This window comes from Homalodisca vitripennis, chromosome 3 (genome assembly GCF_021130785.1).
Source record: "Homalodisca vitripennis isolate AUS2020 chromosome 3, UT_GWSS_2.1, whole genome shotgun sequence".
NCBI classification, from domain to species: domain Eukaryota; kingdom Metazoa; phylum Arthropoda; class Insecta; order Hemiptera; family Cicadellidae; genus Homalodisca; species Homalodisca vitripennis.
Window position 1 is genome coordinate 165,430,387 of NC_060209.1, and position 20,293 is coordinate 165,450,679.

The following is a 20,293-nucleotide window of genomic DNA, read 5'->3' on the forward strand; positions in this document are numbered from 1 at the left end:
CATATCATGTATATACCGGTATTAGGACAGGACAAGAACATATCATGTATATACCGATATTAAGACAAGACGAGAACATATCAAGAGTGTACAGATATTAGGACAAGACGAGAACATATCATGTATATACCGGTATTAGGACAGGACAAGAACATATCATGTATATACCGATATTAAGACAAGACGAGAACATATCAAGAGTGTACAGATATTAGGACAAGACGAGAACATATCATGTATATACCGGTATTAGGACAGGACAAGAACATATCATGTATGTACCGATATTAAGACAAGACGAGAACATATCAAGAGTGTACAGATATTAGGACAAGACGAGAACATATCATGTATATACCGGTATTAGGACAGGACAAGAACATATCATGTATATACCGATATTAAGACAAGACGAGAACATATCAAGAGTGTACAGATATTAGGACAAGACGAGAACATATCATGTATATACCGGTATTAGGACAGGACAAGAACATATCATGTATGTACTGATATTAAGACAAGACGAGAACATATCATATGTACCGGTATTACAAATCACGCCAAACACAATGAGCTGTTAGACCGGACTGGGCGAGCTGTAATAGACGAGCAAATTGTTGTAGGAGGCGTAGAAAGGCGGTGCAGCGCGGCGGAGATTTCCAGCCGTCATACCGAGATTAATGACAGTGACTTGAGCAAATAATTAGTTTAATTAACGTTAATGTATTCTCAGCGCGGGCTCCTCTCTCCTCTTCCCCTCCTCCCCCCGCCGTCGAACAGCTGGCTGGACCACGATGTCTGGCACTGGCCCCGGACTGTAACAGCTGGTCTACCTACTCTTCACCTGATATACCTGTGAATAATGCTCCTCTTGTTGTGGCCCTACCACCAACACATTCTGATTCATTCTCCCATGTAAATATAGATCATATGATACGGTATTTAAAATTAAAATTTCTTTCATAAACTATCGTGAATTTGTTTTTATTTGTATATTCCACCGAAAGAACGGGTTACATACTTATGTGTTACATATAACCTGAAACAAAATAAAGGTCAGTGCTAAATAAACGTCGACGTTATGTCGTACTTTTTTTAGCATCACTGAGACTTAAGTGGAGGTAAAATATTTTAGTCCCACATCGTGACGCCGTTAACAATAGGTTAATAACCATTATAACACGCGCCTTTTACTAAACTTCAGTTTCCAACCTATTTTAACCTTTTCGTACGAATAAAAAATAAAAATAAACTCTTAACAATGTTATAGAAAAACTAAAGGGGCAATGCAGATCTTCGTTAAATTTGGGAATATGATGAAAAAATATAATTTAACAAGAAGTTTTCGTTCAATTAAAAAACATTTAATTAGCGTCTTTCTTCTTCTACTATATGCCCAACACCTTCAATAAGAAAATATTATTAATCCGAATCTAATTCGAAACAAAAGCTGAGTTGTGCGAATGTTGAGTTTAGCTCCATTTCATCTCCATCTTAGTGCAGCTGAAACTGACACTGTTGACTAAATGCCTTTTCATCACGCCTAATAAATAACCCAATCTTCAGGGTATTAATAGAAACATAACATCAATTTGTATCCTTCCCTTCAAAGTTTTAATAATCGAAAGTAGAAATCTGATGTCGATAGAGATCGTGTCTAATCACACACAGATGGATATCTATTAGAGGTACTACAAACAACACGCTAGTGACTGTGGAGTTATGCGTCAACAGCGACACGTTTGGCTGTGGTTGGCTCTTCGCTGGCGGGCAGAGCGGAGGTCAGCTGACCGATGTTGAGAGAAAACAGCTGATTATTGTCGGTCTTCAAGACCAGCACGTCCCTCTCGCATCAGCGCTGGCGGGTCTTCGTCTCAACCACTCACCGACCGAAATGTATAAACCAATATATTGGTTTAATTTTGGACTCAATCCTGTGATATGCTCTAAAACTATGGAATAAAAATGTAATTTTGTAAAGGTACATATACAAAATTTGAGTTCTTAACATTCTTGTCTAATAATGTGTCTGACGTTATGAATATACGAGAGCTATCCAGAAAGTAACGAACGTTTTAATACTGAAATAGGAACATTGTATTATATACATTTTAAAGCTACACTCTTAGGCTATTATTCGCCGTTACCCCCATCCAAATTGACACATTTCCATAACGTGACACAAGTTTTTCGATTCCAGGTTTGTAGAAAGTTGCCGTCTGAGATCTTAATCACTGATTAACGCCAGCGTGAAGTTCAGCGTCACTATCGAAGCGCTGCGTTGCGAGCCAGGTCTTCATCGCTGGAAAGATGTGGTAATCGCTTGGTGCCAGATCTGAGCTATAAGGCGGATGATCAAACACTTTCCAATCAAAATCATCCAAGACTTGTCGTGTACGATTGGCAGTATGGGGACGTGCATTGTCGTGGAAAACAAAATGTTTGAGCTAAATTTTCCCCTACACTTGTTTTGCATCGCTCGCCGTAGCTTCTGCAATGTTTCACAGTACTTCTTTGCGTTGATTGTAGATCCTCGTTCAAGGGAACCAACCAGAATTTCACCCTTAGCATCCCAAAAACAGTTTGCATAATCTTTCTTGCTAACAGAGTTTGGGAACATTTTCTTGGTTTTTTCTTTGAGAATGTGTGTGCCCCCATTCCATAGATTGCATTTATAAGTGGCTATTAATAAATACAGGTGATTCATTTAAGTTGTCTCGAATTGGTTGTGAGAGACCAAATTATTGTAGAACAGTGTATCAAAGGGGTCGCTTACAAAATCAACCCTTGAGATCAGTTTAAAAGTATATTCATTTTAAAATACAGAGTGTTCCAATATCCACAGGTCTGTGGTTCGGTTTTCGAATTTTTCAAAACAATTTTATGTTATAAATAATTTTTGAGATTCTTTAAGTGAAAACAAAATTGAATTATTTTTCATTTTAAAATGGCGGCAGAAAACTTTTGAAATGTAAGACCTTACATATTTACTTTTGTAATACACTAAGGGTTATTTTGGTATTTTGAAAATTCAAAATTATATCTCAAAATTGTCAAAGGCAACTGCTATATCGCCTACTATCCATAACTTTGTTTGTCTTCGTGAACCTTATAACGTCTGTGCTTGAAATTTAGTTCAATATTTTAAAAATAGAATGACGTACTTATAACGCGACACATTAGTTCCCGTGTGTTGTTGAATGTAACACATGGGACAGAATGGCAAGTAGAGTCTCGCACGCGTACGGCGGGTGTTGGTGACGGACAAGTGTTCATTTTTTGCCGACCCCGGAGTCGGATCGAATTACATATGGCGGACGATCGCCTTCTTGGACATGCAAATGGCATCATTGCCTCGCCTGCTTGGCCTTGGGTGTCTGGCTCCTCTCAGAGTTTGAGGCCTCACTCCATTCTCGCCGGCTTCTAGTCTCTAGTCTCTGGTGCTCCCCGAGCTTCTCTACATTTTAGGTGGATTTACGAAATTGGTCTATCGCAATTGTCCTCATCGTGGTAGCACTTTCGGAAATTGATTTCATAACTTCACCGGACAAGATTCCCAGGTTCAAAAAGTACCATCAGTTCCAAATATGTGCGTTTAAATACGCTATAAAAATACACGAAATATATTCGCCACGCTATTTAATGCGGTTTGTGGAAATTGAAAAATAAATATGTCAGCTAAGTTCGTTGACCACAATATGGCACACGTTTAAATTAAAATAATATGTTTAGGCAACATAATATGCTGCAATTATTATTTTAGTTTTAATTATTTGTTTACTGGTATTTTGTTGTAATAAAAAACTCCGTAATTTATAAACTTGGAGAAAAAGTAAAAAGTGTTTTGGAATACCCTAAACATTTTCTCAATTATTTTTTATAAACAACTTGTTATATCCTGAATGGTTTACAGATATCGCTTATATATAAATTCAATCAACAATTTCGATCAACAAGGACCTGCGAGAGGAATGCTGAAAAGTCCAAACTTGGTTTATAAATATCTCGGTTAAGTTCGTTGACCAGATTGGCACACAATTTCGTTTCAATATGGCGGCCCTTTAAACTTTAAAACAATCCACAACTCCATTTACGGATCTAGAGAAAGATTATTTACTATACAATGTAGTACAAATGGAATCTTGTCTTTCTAAAATAAATGGTATTAATATTTCAGTTATCACAAAATTTAAAATTTGAATATATATTATTTGCAGAACCCTTTTAAAATCCACAAGCTGTACAGAGAGCAAACCATATTTTAATTTAATTTTAGAGAATATTTTCGCTGATTCAGTCCCTCGTATAACTTACTTTAGGCTTTCATTTCACAAGATTTTATTTACAGGCAGTAAAAAAATATATGGAAAAAAGGTAGTAGTAGTAGTAACTTTTATTCACTAACTACCTACTAAAAATATCAAGGGTCTATAAAAAACTACTACTAGCTAGCTACAAGGTCAGGGAGGTATGTAGAATGTTTAAGAAAACTTTAATACAAAAATCATGATTTACCAAAAAAGACACGAATATTTAAATTTGAATGTGGGATGAGGTTATGCTCTTATTTTACATATTCATAGTAAAGTACCTGCATTATACTATAAATTAACGATTTTTATATCATAATCAAACTGATTGTCAGGATCATCAGTAAAGTCAATAAATCATCTTTATTATGCAGGTAATAGTGATTTAGTATCGGTTATCCTCCTTTGAACCGTACAAAACCAATCCCCTTACATTATTGAAATAATTGGAGAGTATTTTAAAATTAATGGTCATTTTTGACGTCATAACTTATCATACTTTTATGTTATACTAAAGTAGGCCACATGTGTGTCGCAGAATAATCAATACGGAAGTGGAGGTTGGAGTTACATGTGCCAATATTGACTCTCCGTGTGTACGCTGGAATATATTTTGTTCTTCATGAAGTAAATACACTCGAGAAACTGATATCGAACCTAGGATACTCGTCCTCGTACGAGAGGTTGTTTTGTTACAGTCATAACTAGGGAATTGCGAGCTTTAAATAAGATTCTGAAGTGGATAAAGGAAAGTGGTAAATAATAACAGTGGGTCTACGCTCAAGGTCATGTTCAATTTGGGATTGGGATGTAATCACTTCATAGTTGGGGCTCCTATTGGGTTAGCTAGGTGTAATGATATCAATTAACGCTAATAAATGAAGTGTTATTCATAATTCAAAATGTTTTTTATTATATTGGACAACAGTAATAAATATAAATATTCTTTTATGAATTAACATTGCATTTGGTTTCCTTACTTTCTCTTATCACTAAATCCGACCTTGGAGTATTTATAATTTTTACCACAAATTACAGCTATATTTCTTGTCTAGTATCACTTTCAAAAGTATATTTTCACACGGTTTATGTAGTATGAGGAATCATGGAGGGATGGGACAAGTTATTAATTGGCTGAGCTTTAGCAAAGCTCATTGTTCGTGGGATGGATTTTTTTCTGCCTCTCTGTCCACACGATTTCGGAAACATGCTGACCTATAGATTTGATTTTTTTTCATGAGGCTTGATTTATACATTAGCAATACTGAGTTTGATGACGGTGCATGTCACTCCATGGTACTTGACTGAGCGTTAGTGTTTTTTTTTTTTGTACTTTGGGCTTATGGGTTAACGAAGATGGCATTGAGAAAATACCATAATAAATCAATTTGTAAGCATGCCGAGTTGACGAGATTTGAACATGTGACATTTTATTCATAGGGTAAAAATAAAGAATGGAAAGTCAATGTTAAATCTGGATGAGCATATATCATTTCAGCGCACGAATGCGTTGGGATATGCTCTCTACTTCACCTGAACTCTAATTATATGAACCTAATTTTTATGAAAAAAAATGTGAATTTATAATTTAGCAAGATATCCTGAGAAAGATTTCCCCCGTAGACATAAAATTTTGCATGAAATTTAATTTCTGCATAGAGAAGAATGTGTTCTATTGTGGTTTTAGGCAACCATGGAATTTGACTGAGTGCTATTTTTGTGCCAATTTCTATTTTTTATGTACACGTCTGTCTATTTTTCCACTAGACATCTCGAGGATGAAACAAGCTATACAATTGAAAGGATACATGCAACCTCAGCGAAGCCTGTTGTTACGCGACACGGGTGTGGCGTACTCACCTTATATAATTTTGGTGTAATCAGTGCAAAAGTGGAAAACATCCATTGTTTCGTTAACAGTGCTCTAATATTTTAATTTTTTTCGGTGCGAAGGTGTTAACAAGTGTTTTTAAAGTCAGGTAGTTTAGTCACGTGGATATATCAATGGGTAATGAATGGAGGAATTTAATTCTCAATTGTATGTCACTATCAGAGGTAGCTGCTCTAGTGCCTATCTTATCTTATCAGTACGGAGCAATGTGCCGCAGTTGTGATACCAATGTTACTGTGTCTGGGCCCTGAGATGCACAGCATTGCTTAGATTTTCCATTTAACAGCTGATTTTCTCGCGGGTCGTGAATTTGTCGTGGAAAATTAACCTCTGTTGATTTAAATCTGTCAGCATAAAATACTTATTGTGTACACAAAGACAAAGTGATTCTTTGAATTAGCCTATAGTTCCTTAGTGAGCCATTTAACCTTTGCAGGTTGGCAGTGTTAAGTATTTAATTTATTAAAACTAAAGAAAATTAAACTACTCGACTTGTATTATTTGTTGATATGTTGGGCGTCACCAAGATAAATAATGTAATGTGGCGTGTGGATAGAATAGAAGGCGGATTGTCGTATTTCACTGATGGTGGTCGTTAAAACAGGTTATCTCTCTCATTCGCGCTCTCTCTCCCTCCCTCCCCTCATTCTCTCTCTCACTCTCTCACCAGGTTCCCCACTGCTGACTCGAGCTACTACCAGCTGTTGCTGTCGCCAACTAAACAATCACCACCGTTGGCTTTGGGTTCCATTTCAATGGCCAGTAGTAATCCATGGGTTTTATACAGATAAATATTGTTTCACAGTCGTGTTTGTAAATGCAGGGAACGTTAACAATAAAGTAACACGTATTTATTGTACGGTCCTTGAGCGTATTGTTTGCTGATAATGTAGAACGTACAGTTACATGTTATGTTACAATATCAAATGGATGTGATGGAAGTTTTGTAACTGTTTTATACTTAAAAATAGTTTTAAGTGATGTCACCGTCTGTGATTTCTTTACCAATACTGGTTTGTAGTGAAGCAGGAGGAGCTCTTATTGGAATATGAATTTTCTATTATTTTACAAAAGAAAACTCACAATTCTCCAATAATTTGTGGTTTGTAGTGGTTTCCTCCCAAATTATTCAACGAATTTCCATTAAAAAAACATATCTTCTCATAATATTAATTTGTACTATAATAAATGTTGCCTATTACATACTATCTATTTAATGCTGTACTTTAATGTTACGCACGAAGTAATTTACACATTACCATAAATTCTAATAAAAGCTACAAGAATCATTTTATGATAATGACAAATGTATTATTGCACCATGTATGCTGGCGTAGGACAAAGCGATAAAGCTGCTACAGATAACAGCCTTATCACTCACTCGCCTATCAGGTGCCCTATGACGTTCGGGTACCCGAGAACAATTCACAGCAATCGATTTTGAGATTTCCTCGTGCTCTTACAATTGTGGAGTGCCCGTAACGAAGCCCATTAACGAATGTCATTATTAAAAATATCGCCCACTCGACTCAGCCTAGATATCTCGCCGGATGCGCTACTTCACGCCACGTAGGTAGTGGTTTCCGCGCACACGTCGCGTGGCTAGCGTCGTGCAGCTGAACGTGCTATATAGGAACTGATATGACTGTCAACCACGGGAGGAATGCTATAGATCGATGCTATCTAGCATAAATTGCTGGTTATTTACCGAAAGGATGCTGTACATGTGCATTAGGTAATTGAAGAAAATGTAGCCTAATAGCAAAATCTATTGCATACTATTTCGCAATTCTATACCCTTGTTTTGTTTCAACGTCTCGCTTTTTTAACATTTCTTACATTTTTTGTTACGTTCTTCAGATAAAATGCGATAAGGCAGGCTTTGAAATTTGAATCAGGCCGCTAGGTATTTGTAACATGAATAATACTCAATGGCAATAGAAATGTCAAACAATCATCTGCGATAAGGTAATAATCAGCAATTTCATTGTAGTAATTTCTCCTCGTAGTCACAAGCACTTAACAGAGAAGTATTCAAATTCTTTTTTTTTTATATTCAAAAAGTCGTAAAAACATCATCATGCCTGATGTTTACTATGGTGTGAAGATCCGCTGAGGTGATCGCCGAGTAATTCCCATCATCATTTATGTTCACAATTATTCTGACTAGTTGGGCATCCCCAGGGTAGTATTGGGATCAATCTCCTCCCCTCCCCGATAGTGAAATTCCGTTTTAACCGGTCATATTTCGTCATAAGCCTCCAAAATTACTAAACTTTTCTGTAGTCTAGTAATGATCTGAAACAGTAATACAAACAAACAAAAATAATCGTTATGTTTGTTCGAACAAGAATAAAAAGTTTGCAAATGGCTCCGGTACAAAGGTGCTGCTTCATTGATGGTGACAAACTAAACCATCCCTCGAGATGTGCCAACCACATCACAGAATAGAATTCTAGAGAGTCTGATCACAAATTCCTGAAAGAGTCTAAAATATTAGCTCTGGAAAATTCATTAGGTTCCAACATCAGCTGACCAATTGGAAATCGGTTATCTCTGCAGCGATAAGATATTTCGTAGTTTCACTGATAATACAGTAAAAAGTAGTAACAATATAGAATAATGGATGAAATTGTTTTATCCATAATAAACTTGTGAACATTTTTCGATTTGGAGGATATAACGGAATTTAGCCGATTTTACCTTAATAGTAGGCTATTTTCTGTCAGATACAACTAAAACTGTTATAACTTCTAAAAATATGTTAGCATACGCATTTTATATAATCTTTATATTTTCTTAATAGTATACATACGTTCTTACTCCCAAAATAAATTTAGGGTACGCTCTTGAGTGGTGATATAATTTTTCTGTAATGTAACATAAGTATCAGAGGCTATTTTTGGTAATGTATAACTTTTATTATATGTAGCAAAGTCACTTTGTAATGATATACGCATAACTTGCCTCTCAGTGTAAACGCGACATTATTCAAGTGTAAACAAGTGTTAAGGGAAACTGGCCAGCTCTTGGAGTGGACTCGGCTCTAGTCCTGTTAAGGCAGGCTTATATGTTTAGGGCGCATAGTTGAGTCTATCCTACAAAAGAGCACTAAAGGGCGTAGCAAGGGTCTATTCATGGACACGCTTTCATTGTCCTTGCGCCGGCGAGATTCCTCCCCTTGTACACCGCCGGAACTCCCCATTTCGGCCAAACCTGTTTGGCAAACCGCCCCTCTTCGTAACAACCACCTTCGCCCTCTTGTACTGTGTAAACTGATTTCACCAAACAAAGAATATAACCCCCAGCAAGATAATAGTTTCACGTTTCTCCTTCAGTCTTGATCTAAGTTTTATATCTTTCAGAATAGATTGCTTTATCTATATTTACATTGATTTCATGACATTATTAGATAGGGATCTACTTTAATAAACATCCTCTGATTCATTTCTATTTAGCAAAATATTATAACACTTCTGTATTGTATTCAAACAGGTCTGATATCACAGAGTATCGAAACCCTGACAAAACGTAATGAAGTCTTACCATCCAATTATTTGTATCTTTTTGTGTTTTGTATTTCACAAAAAAAAAAAACCAAATACAAGATGTAGCTTATCTATAATGACAACGGTGTTGGACTATAAAGTTTAAACTGATGCGATTGTATTTATCAAGTAAATCTCTTTTAACTTCTCAAATTAAAAACATGATATATTCATTTATACGTACACGGAATTTATTAAAACTGTATATACATAATAGCACTACGTTAGTATGTATTTATTACTAATTACGTACGGAACTGACAGCACCAGATACGAACTCACGGACTCACGGATGGTGACGCACTGAAGACGCCCATCTGAAGTATCCGGTATTCTGAATAATTTAATATTAATCTGAAATCGTAAAGTAGATTTGCGAAGCGAACAAGTTCACTCCCGGAGTTGGGATCCCCAGGACAGGAGGTGTGAGGAAACTCCAAGGTCGTGGCTGCGGCAGAGGTGGCCCGGGATCCGCGTTCCTCCAGGACACCACAGGGGGACTACCAGCTCTAGCAGGATGCCGTAAACAATTCTCTGCTCAAACAATAGCCTACATATCCTGCATCCGTGTATCGTCTGCTGCTGTACTCACTCTGCTGGTAGCCTAATGCCTTTGTTTGGACTTTGTCTATTTCTACTTAATCAGGTTTGGGGGCAATATTGATTATCCAAAAACGTACATTTTTATGGTATCCAATCACCTTTGCAAAAATTTAAACCTTTATATTTATACAATTTTCTAAATCATTACAATTTATGAAGAAAAGAAATTTTGAGATGATAGATTTGACACGTGAGGGACATAATAATTTACGAATTACTAAATGAAATATCTGGATTTAATCATTACTTACACAACACAATAAATACGAGATTGACGAGTGTGAAATCAAGCAAAGGAAATAAACAACACCCAGTAATTAAAATTCACGCAACACATTTCATTATAAGTCAATTATGATCGAACAATATTAGGTAGATTCAATAACAACAATAACAATAATAATTAAAATATATTTTTGTCACAAAATCTACGTACCTTTTCCGACTAACACGGAAGGACTATTTGTATAAAGGATTAATTTAATGTCGGACTCAATACAATAAGATATTACATGTGCTTATATATTAGGCCTTTTTTTGTACATGATCGTTCACCTACGTTAGGGTAAAATGAAACAAACAATATCCCCATGTAAAAAGTAACAGTAGCTATAGGAAAGGAAAGAAAGTGATTTACGAGAGTTAAAGATGAAATATTTCCACTTTCAGTAAGATAAAGCGGAGACCAGAAATAGAACAGATTTACCCAACGACGAACAAAGATTTGACATTATCAGAGTGTTGGTGTTCACGCGGCCCATATCAGTTGCTTGTGCACACAGCAACCAGGCTCTTATCAGCGGTTCACAGATATCACGGGCACGGACAAACCACCTCAACTCTCCGTGTTGTCTCTGCGTGGACAACCACAACGGACAATAACTCGTTAGGTTGTTACATAAACGTGCTTCGCTCATTCGTTTAATGAACTTACCGTAGGTAGCACTTAAAAAATATCACCTAAAATATAACATTAAACCTCAATTAGGATATGCCTCTTCTGTACGTTCGTGCAAAACTTTCTCTTGGCCCATATTGATTTTGGGCTCAAAACGTATATAATGCATTTGTTGTATTTATCAAGTAACAGATATTTCTGGTAAAACAGTTCTACCATTTTAGGTATATTTTGTTTATACTGGTTTTATGGGTAACCATGGTGTCAACAAGAGAATCGTTGAATCGGTATTCAACTTGTAAACAAATTCATCACAATCATACATCATATAACATAAACACTTTTAATGCGGTTACTTTATTATATATATATATATATATATATATATATATATATATATATATATATATATATATATATATATATATATATATATATATATTTAACATTAAGAGCAAATCTAGGGAAAAATATATGTCTTGAATGAGATTAGAATGTAGATAAAATATAACAATTTTAAAAATTATATTTTAATTAACAGTATAAATATTCTTTTTTCTTTTAGTATTCTAAAAACAGAGTTTGAAGCGTCAAAGTCAAGCGTCGGAGACGAAGATAAATCCATAGTAAAATAACAATAAATCTGTAGCTGTAGCTATGTGGGACAAGGTATTCCGTCTTGTTGACAGTTTCGACAACGGGCAGACACCGTGACTGGAGGCCCAGCGGTGACAAACGTGCCGCGTTAAGAAATAAAAGAGTTACATCAAATAACATTGATCTTTGTCCTACATTAAGTGAAAGTTTCCCTCTCCATGGCGCGGTGTAGCGCGCTGTGGTGCGGGGCGGACGTGTCTCTCGTCACGGGACTGTTCACGCTATCGTCCCACTCGATATTCTACAATAAACATTTATTGTTTACTCGTGCAACAACATTTTCATCGTTAACCGTACTGAAGAGGATTTACATATGGTTCGAACCAACCAAAACATTCATTGTTGAAAATTAGAATTTTCCGGATATCAAGATAATTCCAGTCGTGAACCTTACGGGTGCTCTTTAATCCTTCAATTTGTTTACACACAGTTAACTTGTCGACTACTTTAATATCCGGAAAATGTTTAATAACATTGAATTTGCCATCCAATAAAAGCCTTAATGTGCTCCTCTTGATTATAGAAAATACGCATGGGCTACATTTTTCCAGCAAAGATATTACGATTTTTATAAAAATCTAATATTTGTATGGCATTTTCAGAACTTACAAATTGAAGACTAGATCATTACCTATTTGACTGATCCCCTTGTTTGAGTAATTGAGTCAAATGTCGCAACAGATAAGCTGGTTTCGCCTCATCTATCTTGTTATCTCTCGATTGTATTCGAGAGGTGTTAATTATCCAAGCACTAGCAGACGAGAGGCTGGTAGAGTACGCGGTACAGGCGGAGAGGAGGCGGGCGAGGAACGGACAGCGAGAGGTGTTTTTACCGGGACTTTCTCCCCGTGACCTTGTTGCCGTTCTTGACCGAAATGTTTGACCCTCGTCTGCAGTTTTGAGACCTTGTGACGTCGCGGTGCTCGCCTGCGCGTGCTTGTGCTCACCCAACATTGTTGCGTGCTTTTACTCACCAAAAACCGCTGCGTGATTATGCTCACTCAACATTAATTCGTGTTTTTGCTCACCCAATATGAATTCGTACTTTTGCTCATCTACCATTGCTGCGTGCTTGTGCTCACAAAAACCTGCTGCGTGATTATGCTCACCTAACAATGATTCGTGATTTGCTTACCCAAGATTGATTTGTGCTTTTGCTCATCTAACATCGCTGCGTCCTTTAGCTCACCTAATATTGTTCCGTGATTATGCTCACCCAACATTAATTCGTGCTTTTGCTCACACAATATTGATTCGTGCTCTTGTTCATCCAATAATGCTGCGTGCTTGTGCTCACCCTACATTGACTTGTGATCTCCAGATATTGTTACGTGCTTTTGCTCATCCTACACTCCTGCTTTCTTGTGCTTACCCATGTTGCTGCATGTTTATGTGCACATTCTACACTGTTGCATGTTTGTGCTCACACGATACTACTGCGTGCTTGGGTTCACCTTAAATTGCTCATCATCTTTGTCAAAAGCTGACTGAATTTTAGGTGGAAGAAAATTAATAAAATTACATATGCTAGCCGTAGACCAATAATAGCACATATATATACACACACACACACACACACACACACACACACACACACACACACACACACACACACATATATATATTATATTGTATTTTGGATTTTGATCCCTGAACAATAGACAAAAATAACAGTTCTTGAAACATAATACCTCAGTGCTTTAACATATGACGATACAATTCCCGAAATCCTGTTGTCATACCATTTATAGCAAAAAGTAAGCAGCATTAGATTTTTTATTATGACCTGGTGTCTATATGTCTGATAAAAATGTCTTCATATATGCTATCAGTTTGTTCTTGACGTCCGTTTCGAAATTTAAAAGATATATGTTCAGTGAAAGTATGGTGCATCATAACCGTGACATATTTAATAGCAGAGGTTTCTAATGTACCTGGTTTTTATTCACTCGGTAGTTTCAATGTTACAAGTTAAAATACATACGTTAAAATTGTAAAGAAATGTCGTCTTAATGTTACTTATCTGTATCGTTTTGCAACAAAATGTAAAATATTAAATGATTCAAACTTCAAACTTGAACAAGTACTTTAAGATTCTATTCCACATTTTATTGATAATTGGCGAGCAAATAGCCTATTTCTACTGAAGTAACTTCAACAATCGTTGTCACAACCCTAAGTTGGTTGCCTATGCGGAATGTTCTTGATGTAAACCGTGTTAAATTGCGCAGTTAGACCCATTATCGTGTACATATATTATCTTGTACTAATAGTTTGAATTTGTAGGAACTCTTTGGCTTGTAGGTTCGCTGTCGAACATTGTAATTTTACACGACTTGGTTTTGGGAGTGAATAATACGAACGAAATAAAAGTGATGAACTTATTATGCAAATAAATGGAGAATTTGTTAAAACACGACTTATCGAAAACTGCTATCTTCTATTCTCTTCTTCAAATTTAAATACTAAAACATAATAAGTTGTTTAAAAGTTAGCAATCAGTAATCGTGGCACTGTTTTAATAGAACTCAGTGTCACAACAAACGAATTTATTACTAAAAGTGAATTGAAATCTGACACTGAAAAAGACGAGGTAATAGACAGAGAAACTTGTATCACCATTAACAAAAGTTCTAGTGCGCGCTTGTCCGGATAATAGTCGTAATTCAAATATGGAATCGACCTATGAACTGAACAACAACGCATCAGCAAGTGGAAGGAGTCCAGGAGGGAATTTAAACGAAACCAGCTTCGTCCCATTGTTTACTCGGGACTACGCCAACAACACGTCACTGGTTCGGCCAGGCGGCCCCTCTCTGCCAAGGTCACGACGCTAGTTGCGCAAATAAGTACTAATCCGAGGTGAAGAACTGTTGCGTCACTACGAGTCCGCGTCAATCAGCAAGAGGCACGGGCTAGAGCGTCACAGTCCGTGCAAACCGAGCTGAGCCGCGAGCGTTCGCGAAATTATCCGCCGCGGCGCGAACATAAGGCGCCGCAAACTCCGTCTTGGCCGGAGGCTCACAATGATAACGGAGCGTTTTGTCACTACTAATTGAGCCCACGAACATTCTCTGCTGTTATATGATGTGCTGATTTAGTACGACCACACGCTTCGGCCTTCTAGCTTTCTCCCCGACACAGATATCCACAATCCACCATCGAAAATCTTGTAATGAGACCTAGTGTTCCGTTTCCTTTCCCAAATTATTGGTTGTTCCCATTATATACCGCTCACCGATGTCGGAATATATATTGCAAAATTTCCGCCTGGATGTACAATATGCTTTTACTCCAAGACATTTCGTAGAACTTAGTGAATGATCTTGCTATTATATTGCAAATGAAACAAAAAATGTAGAGTCGACATTAATCCCTTCAAATTTCAATTAGGACTTCAATTCTGGACTGACACCCAATCACCGTGCCGAAAGCATTCGCCAATCGTTGATTCAACCCGCGGATTGAATTAACCCTAATTGTGTAACGGGACCCGGGTTACATTGTTGCCGAGATGCGGAAGGCAGCGCCAGTCAACAGCTGTTCTTTTGTTTGCCAGTTCAGGTGATCGCCACTAGGCTGCGCTGCGATACACGTCACACTTACCTGCACCAACGCAATCTCATAAATTGATGTAAAATTTAATTAATAGATCAAGATGATTGTCAATTTTACTATAGAAGTATATGAAAAATGGTTACACAACAGGAGTAAGTTGCATTTCTTAGTTATTTATGAGCCGATTATTACCAATGAGGCACTAAACGTTTTGCCTTTTTATGAGCTATTTCCATACCTTGATAATGTTCGTTAATACGTATATCACATTTTATTGACTTGGCATGAAAGTTTCAAACTATTGCTACTTTGAAACTAGAAATATATTTTAGATTTAATGTGGAATAATCGGTTTTTTTTGTTACGTTTACTGGTTTTGTCTGAGTCACAGTCTGTCAGTAACTTCCCTAAAACAAAAATAAGAAAGCATATAATAAAGATTTTATTTAATATATTATAATAAAAATATATTAATTCGTTAAATTATTCTAATTATTATTTATTATTATTCTATTATAAGTAATGAATTTGTTATCCTCTCCATCTTTAGTATGCATTCTGTCAAGGTTTAATATTTTTACCTTCAGGCATTTTTTTCGGCCTGATTATAAGAACCCCTGATGTCTACAGTTTCTCATGGAGTTTCTACATGTCTACATTTTCTACTTTTCCTTCAGGAAAAGTATTTTAAATTGGCGTGATTGATAGTTCTTAAAAAACAAAACAACCTTATTATTTATATCATTCAAGATGTATGATTTTTATCAGAGGAGAGTCACGTTAGGTTTAGGCAAGAGAAGAGAAAATTAGAGAGAAAATAGGCAAGTTAGGTTTAGCTCCAGTACCTTCCTCGTACTGCAGCACCTGGAATCTGACGCTATCGCAGATTTGATTCCTGGAATCTGGAGTCCGGTTCGGGATGTCAAAACGATGTAAGAGTTTGTTTTGAGCTTCTTCGTCACTAACTCTTGGATATCTGCAGACGAACATTCCAGCGTGTTGCACCCAAAAAAAGGTGAACTGATGCTAAACTCTATTCGTATAGAATCAACCCTTCCCACCAAAGCTACACTATGTGAAGCAAGGTGGTCCCGCATATTATGTGATTTTCTTGTCACTTTAACCTAACGAATCATTTTGCGAAATTGTATAGAGTTCTTCCCGAACACTCTTTATAGTTAGTTTTCTTGCCTGAAGTGTTGGTGTATATGACATAGTAGACGTGTGAGCTCCAGCTCGTACAGTTCTCTAAAGGTGTGACAACCGCTGCTAGCCGAGCCCGGCAATAGCGCCTAGCCGGTGTCTTCTTCTGCTATCGGGGTCACCTGAACAGAAAGTGAAAGAGTTGGCGAGTAGAAAGTCGGAGTTGAGCTGAGCGACTGTCCATCACCGAGGTCTGCTGTTGTCGACATTCTGGCCTCCACACTCTGCCTCTTGATCCCCATTCTTCATTTCACAATGCCAGTAAATTTCCACTAGTCAGTCCAATCCTTCCTGGTGTTAAAATTTAAGTATAAAAAGTTTTGTTTTCTAATTTTCTCCTGTTATTAGACAATTAGGAATGTCTAAACCACATCAGATACGAGTATCAACATTTTTGTTACTAATCCACATTAAGACACTGACCCAACTGCTGCCATTACGTAAAATACAATTTAGTTTGATCTAAAACGTTTTTCCTCTTTAAATACTCTACTACCGTATATTTTTCATCCACACTCACTATAATTGTTTTGAAGGATTATTATATAATCAGTAAATACCTTATCGAGCAAGAGTATACTCAAGTAGATTACTAGACTGTTTAATGAGATTATTCAGAGTTACATTCAGTTTTATAAAATAGATTAAAACAAACTGAAATTGTTTGGGAAGGTGAGAGCAACAATTCTTCGCCGAATAAGTACTTGTGTTTGTTTTCAAATGGGGTTTGCATTAATGTTAGTAAATTCTAAGTACGGGATTTTAACTTGACAACTAACGATGCGGAATAGTATAATCATAATTTTCAAAAAGTATGTTCACCATTAGTTTCTATATATACTTAATAAAACAAACTGTATGATTGAGAATTGAATGGTTTAATGAGAATTGCTGTAGCGTAGATAATGTTTTTCTACTTCTATTTCTGTGTCTCCATGTAACTCCACGTAGTAATCCATTCCCGTGTTACGAGACACCAAGGATCAGAAGGACCATTGATTCTGCGTGATACGAGACACAGATGACTGCCAGTAGCCGTTACAGTAGCTGCAGCAGGAGCTGCCGAGTGTGGCCTACAGTTTCGGCAGCGATAGGGGCGTCCTTGTCGACTTTCACCGGAAGGGACGGGCCGAGGGTCGTGACCTTGCCGGGAAGGTTTCTCCACTATCGCTCTTATCTCCTTTATCACTCCATTAGCTACCTTTGTCTCGCATCCTCTACAACACCTCTCAATCCAGTTCTTTCCCAACAATTGAGTCAGGCTGTGTCAACTGACTGGGCTGTTGTAGTCAGGTGAACTTCACAATACAATAGAATCAGTGTCACCGCCGAGTCAACAGTTGTGTCGAGGATTATCGTTATTCCCGTGTGCCTAATGAACCGACCAATTATGCTTAATTGGTTCATTAAGTTTCAAGGAAACGACGCTGCAGGATCTTTGTGTTTTCTGAGTTTCTTTATTCGAGTAACAACAAAGTCTTTGATCATCCATAATGAAAAACTCATTATTTAGCTAACGACTGATAACAAATTGAATACTTTCTGTGTACCACCAGAAAACATGAGTGATGACGGTTGTTTAAATGGCTTTGTAATTAAGCAGTGAGACTTCAAATTCGGCAATTTAAATTGGTCTGGCTGAAGTTGGTGAAGGCCGATTCTAAACACTAGAAAACACATATTCAACACCTTAACGAATGCGATATCAGTAGTTAGTGACTTATAGTCTTTCTGCTCGCGAAAGAAGACAAAGAGCGGTTAAGTTTGCGCACAATTACGCCATAGCGGTCTCTTTGTACAGAACTGGTACACTCGCTCCTGCACATTGTGAGATCCACCGAGAAAGTGCCCGTGAAACGTGAAAGCTACTCACCACGCTCATGCCGGACATTGCGGGTTGTGCAATGCTTATGTAGAGCAGAGCATGTTTCACGGTTCACTGGGACTGAAACTGTTATGTGGCCGGCTGATCCTCGATATGGTCTTACCCGGTCCAGGCGCCCCATGTAATAACCAGCTGGGTGATCGTGCCACCATCTTAGTACATAGAGCAGTAAGTCACGAAAACCTCGCACCAGGATGACATTGCTACCTACAGTAGCCTACTAAAGTGCATAGACTGCGACCTCTATACTGATACAGGGCAAAGTTGCATGGCACAGAAAGAAGCAACGACCTGTGTATTATTGACACTCAACAGTCCAGCGCTTGCACTCCAAGTAAGTCGTCATGGTAACCAGTAATTTGAGCTTGGTTTATCTACGATCGTAAGGCAGAGTCGTCATATGTCCATCTTGCTTGATTACTTGGTGCGTGTTCTGGTCATTTCAAAGTACAGTAGTGTATGGTTTGGGCTTATTGACAAAATTAATCCAACAGAGTTGTCCACCTTTCCCACCGTTAGAATTTGAATATTTCAGTACCAAAGTAAAAAAAAAACTCAGTATGTGGGTCTAAATACTTGTGGACAGCAGCATTCCACCTCATAAAAAAATTGAAAAATATTACAGGATTATTGATCGCACTGTACAGAGAAAAATAGAAGTAACTGTAAGAATTATAATCCATAGCGTATTTTAATATTGTGACCTCTTTCGATTGGCTGACAAAGACTACCAAAACCTCTTAGTGAAAAAAAAACACAATCGAAGCTTACAAACCTCCAAAGTAAAAGGTGTTTAGCGTTACGTTGCAACGTATGCCCAACAGCTGACAGTACACCACGCCCAAAAACATTGTCAGAGGATTATCGCTCATATAAGTCACAATCGGCCAAATTCGCTTCTCCGCCTACAGATTGCGTAAACTGTACTGTAGTAGAGACATAAACACACGGCGAATGGCGAGAAAGGGAAAGCACACAGCACACTCCGCCTAACCTGTGAAGTATTAAAAATGGTGCAACGGTGGCCGAGGCGTCTGATGCAACCGCAATGTCTCCAGCTGTGGCGCGGTCCCGGTGCGGTTCTGGCGCGGGCAGATCGTCGCTTCGTGTTGCTTTCTCCACCGCACCGCCGCGCCATACCTCACAACTTACGGCACATCGCAATTAGTGCAGGATATCACTGATTTTACAACTAGTACAGTGACATTTATACTCCAGTCCTAACAGACAATGTTAATAGTCAACAGCCAATGTTCATTGTATAAACACATAACCTAGGTTTGCTCAAATTGGTAAATGAATTTTCCCCAAGAAAGATTCGATCATAAAGCAGTAATTTTGATGGCGGTCTAAATGCAACTCTTTAATCAAAAGGGTTAATATGTGAGATTATTTTTTTCCCAGATCACACTTTTTTAGCTTGATATGGTCGAGTTATTCATTACGAAATATTCTTCTATGAGTTTTGAAAGTGCAAATTGCCTTTCAGCTCCTAGGTTATAACTACCAATAAAACAGCAAAACGATTTAGCTATGTAATAGACATATCGTATAAGTGACAAATATTATTTGTTTGAACTTTGTTTTTGACAATGGAAGGATTGTGAAGGAAACAGAATTTTCCGGACATTTGCCATCGTTAAGTAATAGTGTATCATTGAATGATGGTAAATGTCCGAAAAAATCCTGTTTCTGCCAAATATTGTTAGACATACTCGTAAATATAACCTGCACAAA

General features: G+C 37.3%; 1 protein-coding gene across 1 annotated transcript in view; it reads left to right on the top strand.

Moving 5' to 3' along the window:
• Positions 1–20,293, top strand: part of LOC124357745 — a 68,603-nt gene that overhangs the window by 12,801 nt on the left and 35,509 nt on the right. The gene's annotated exons all lie outside the window — the stretch shown is intronic.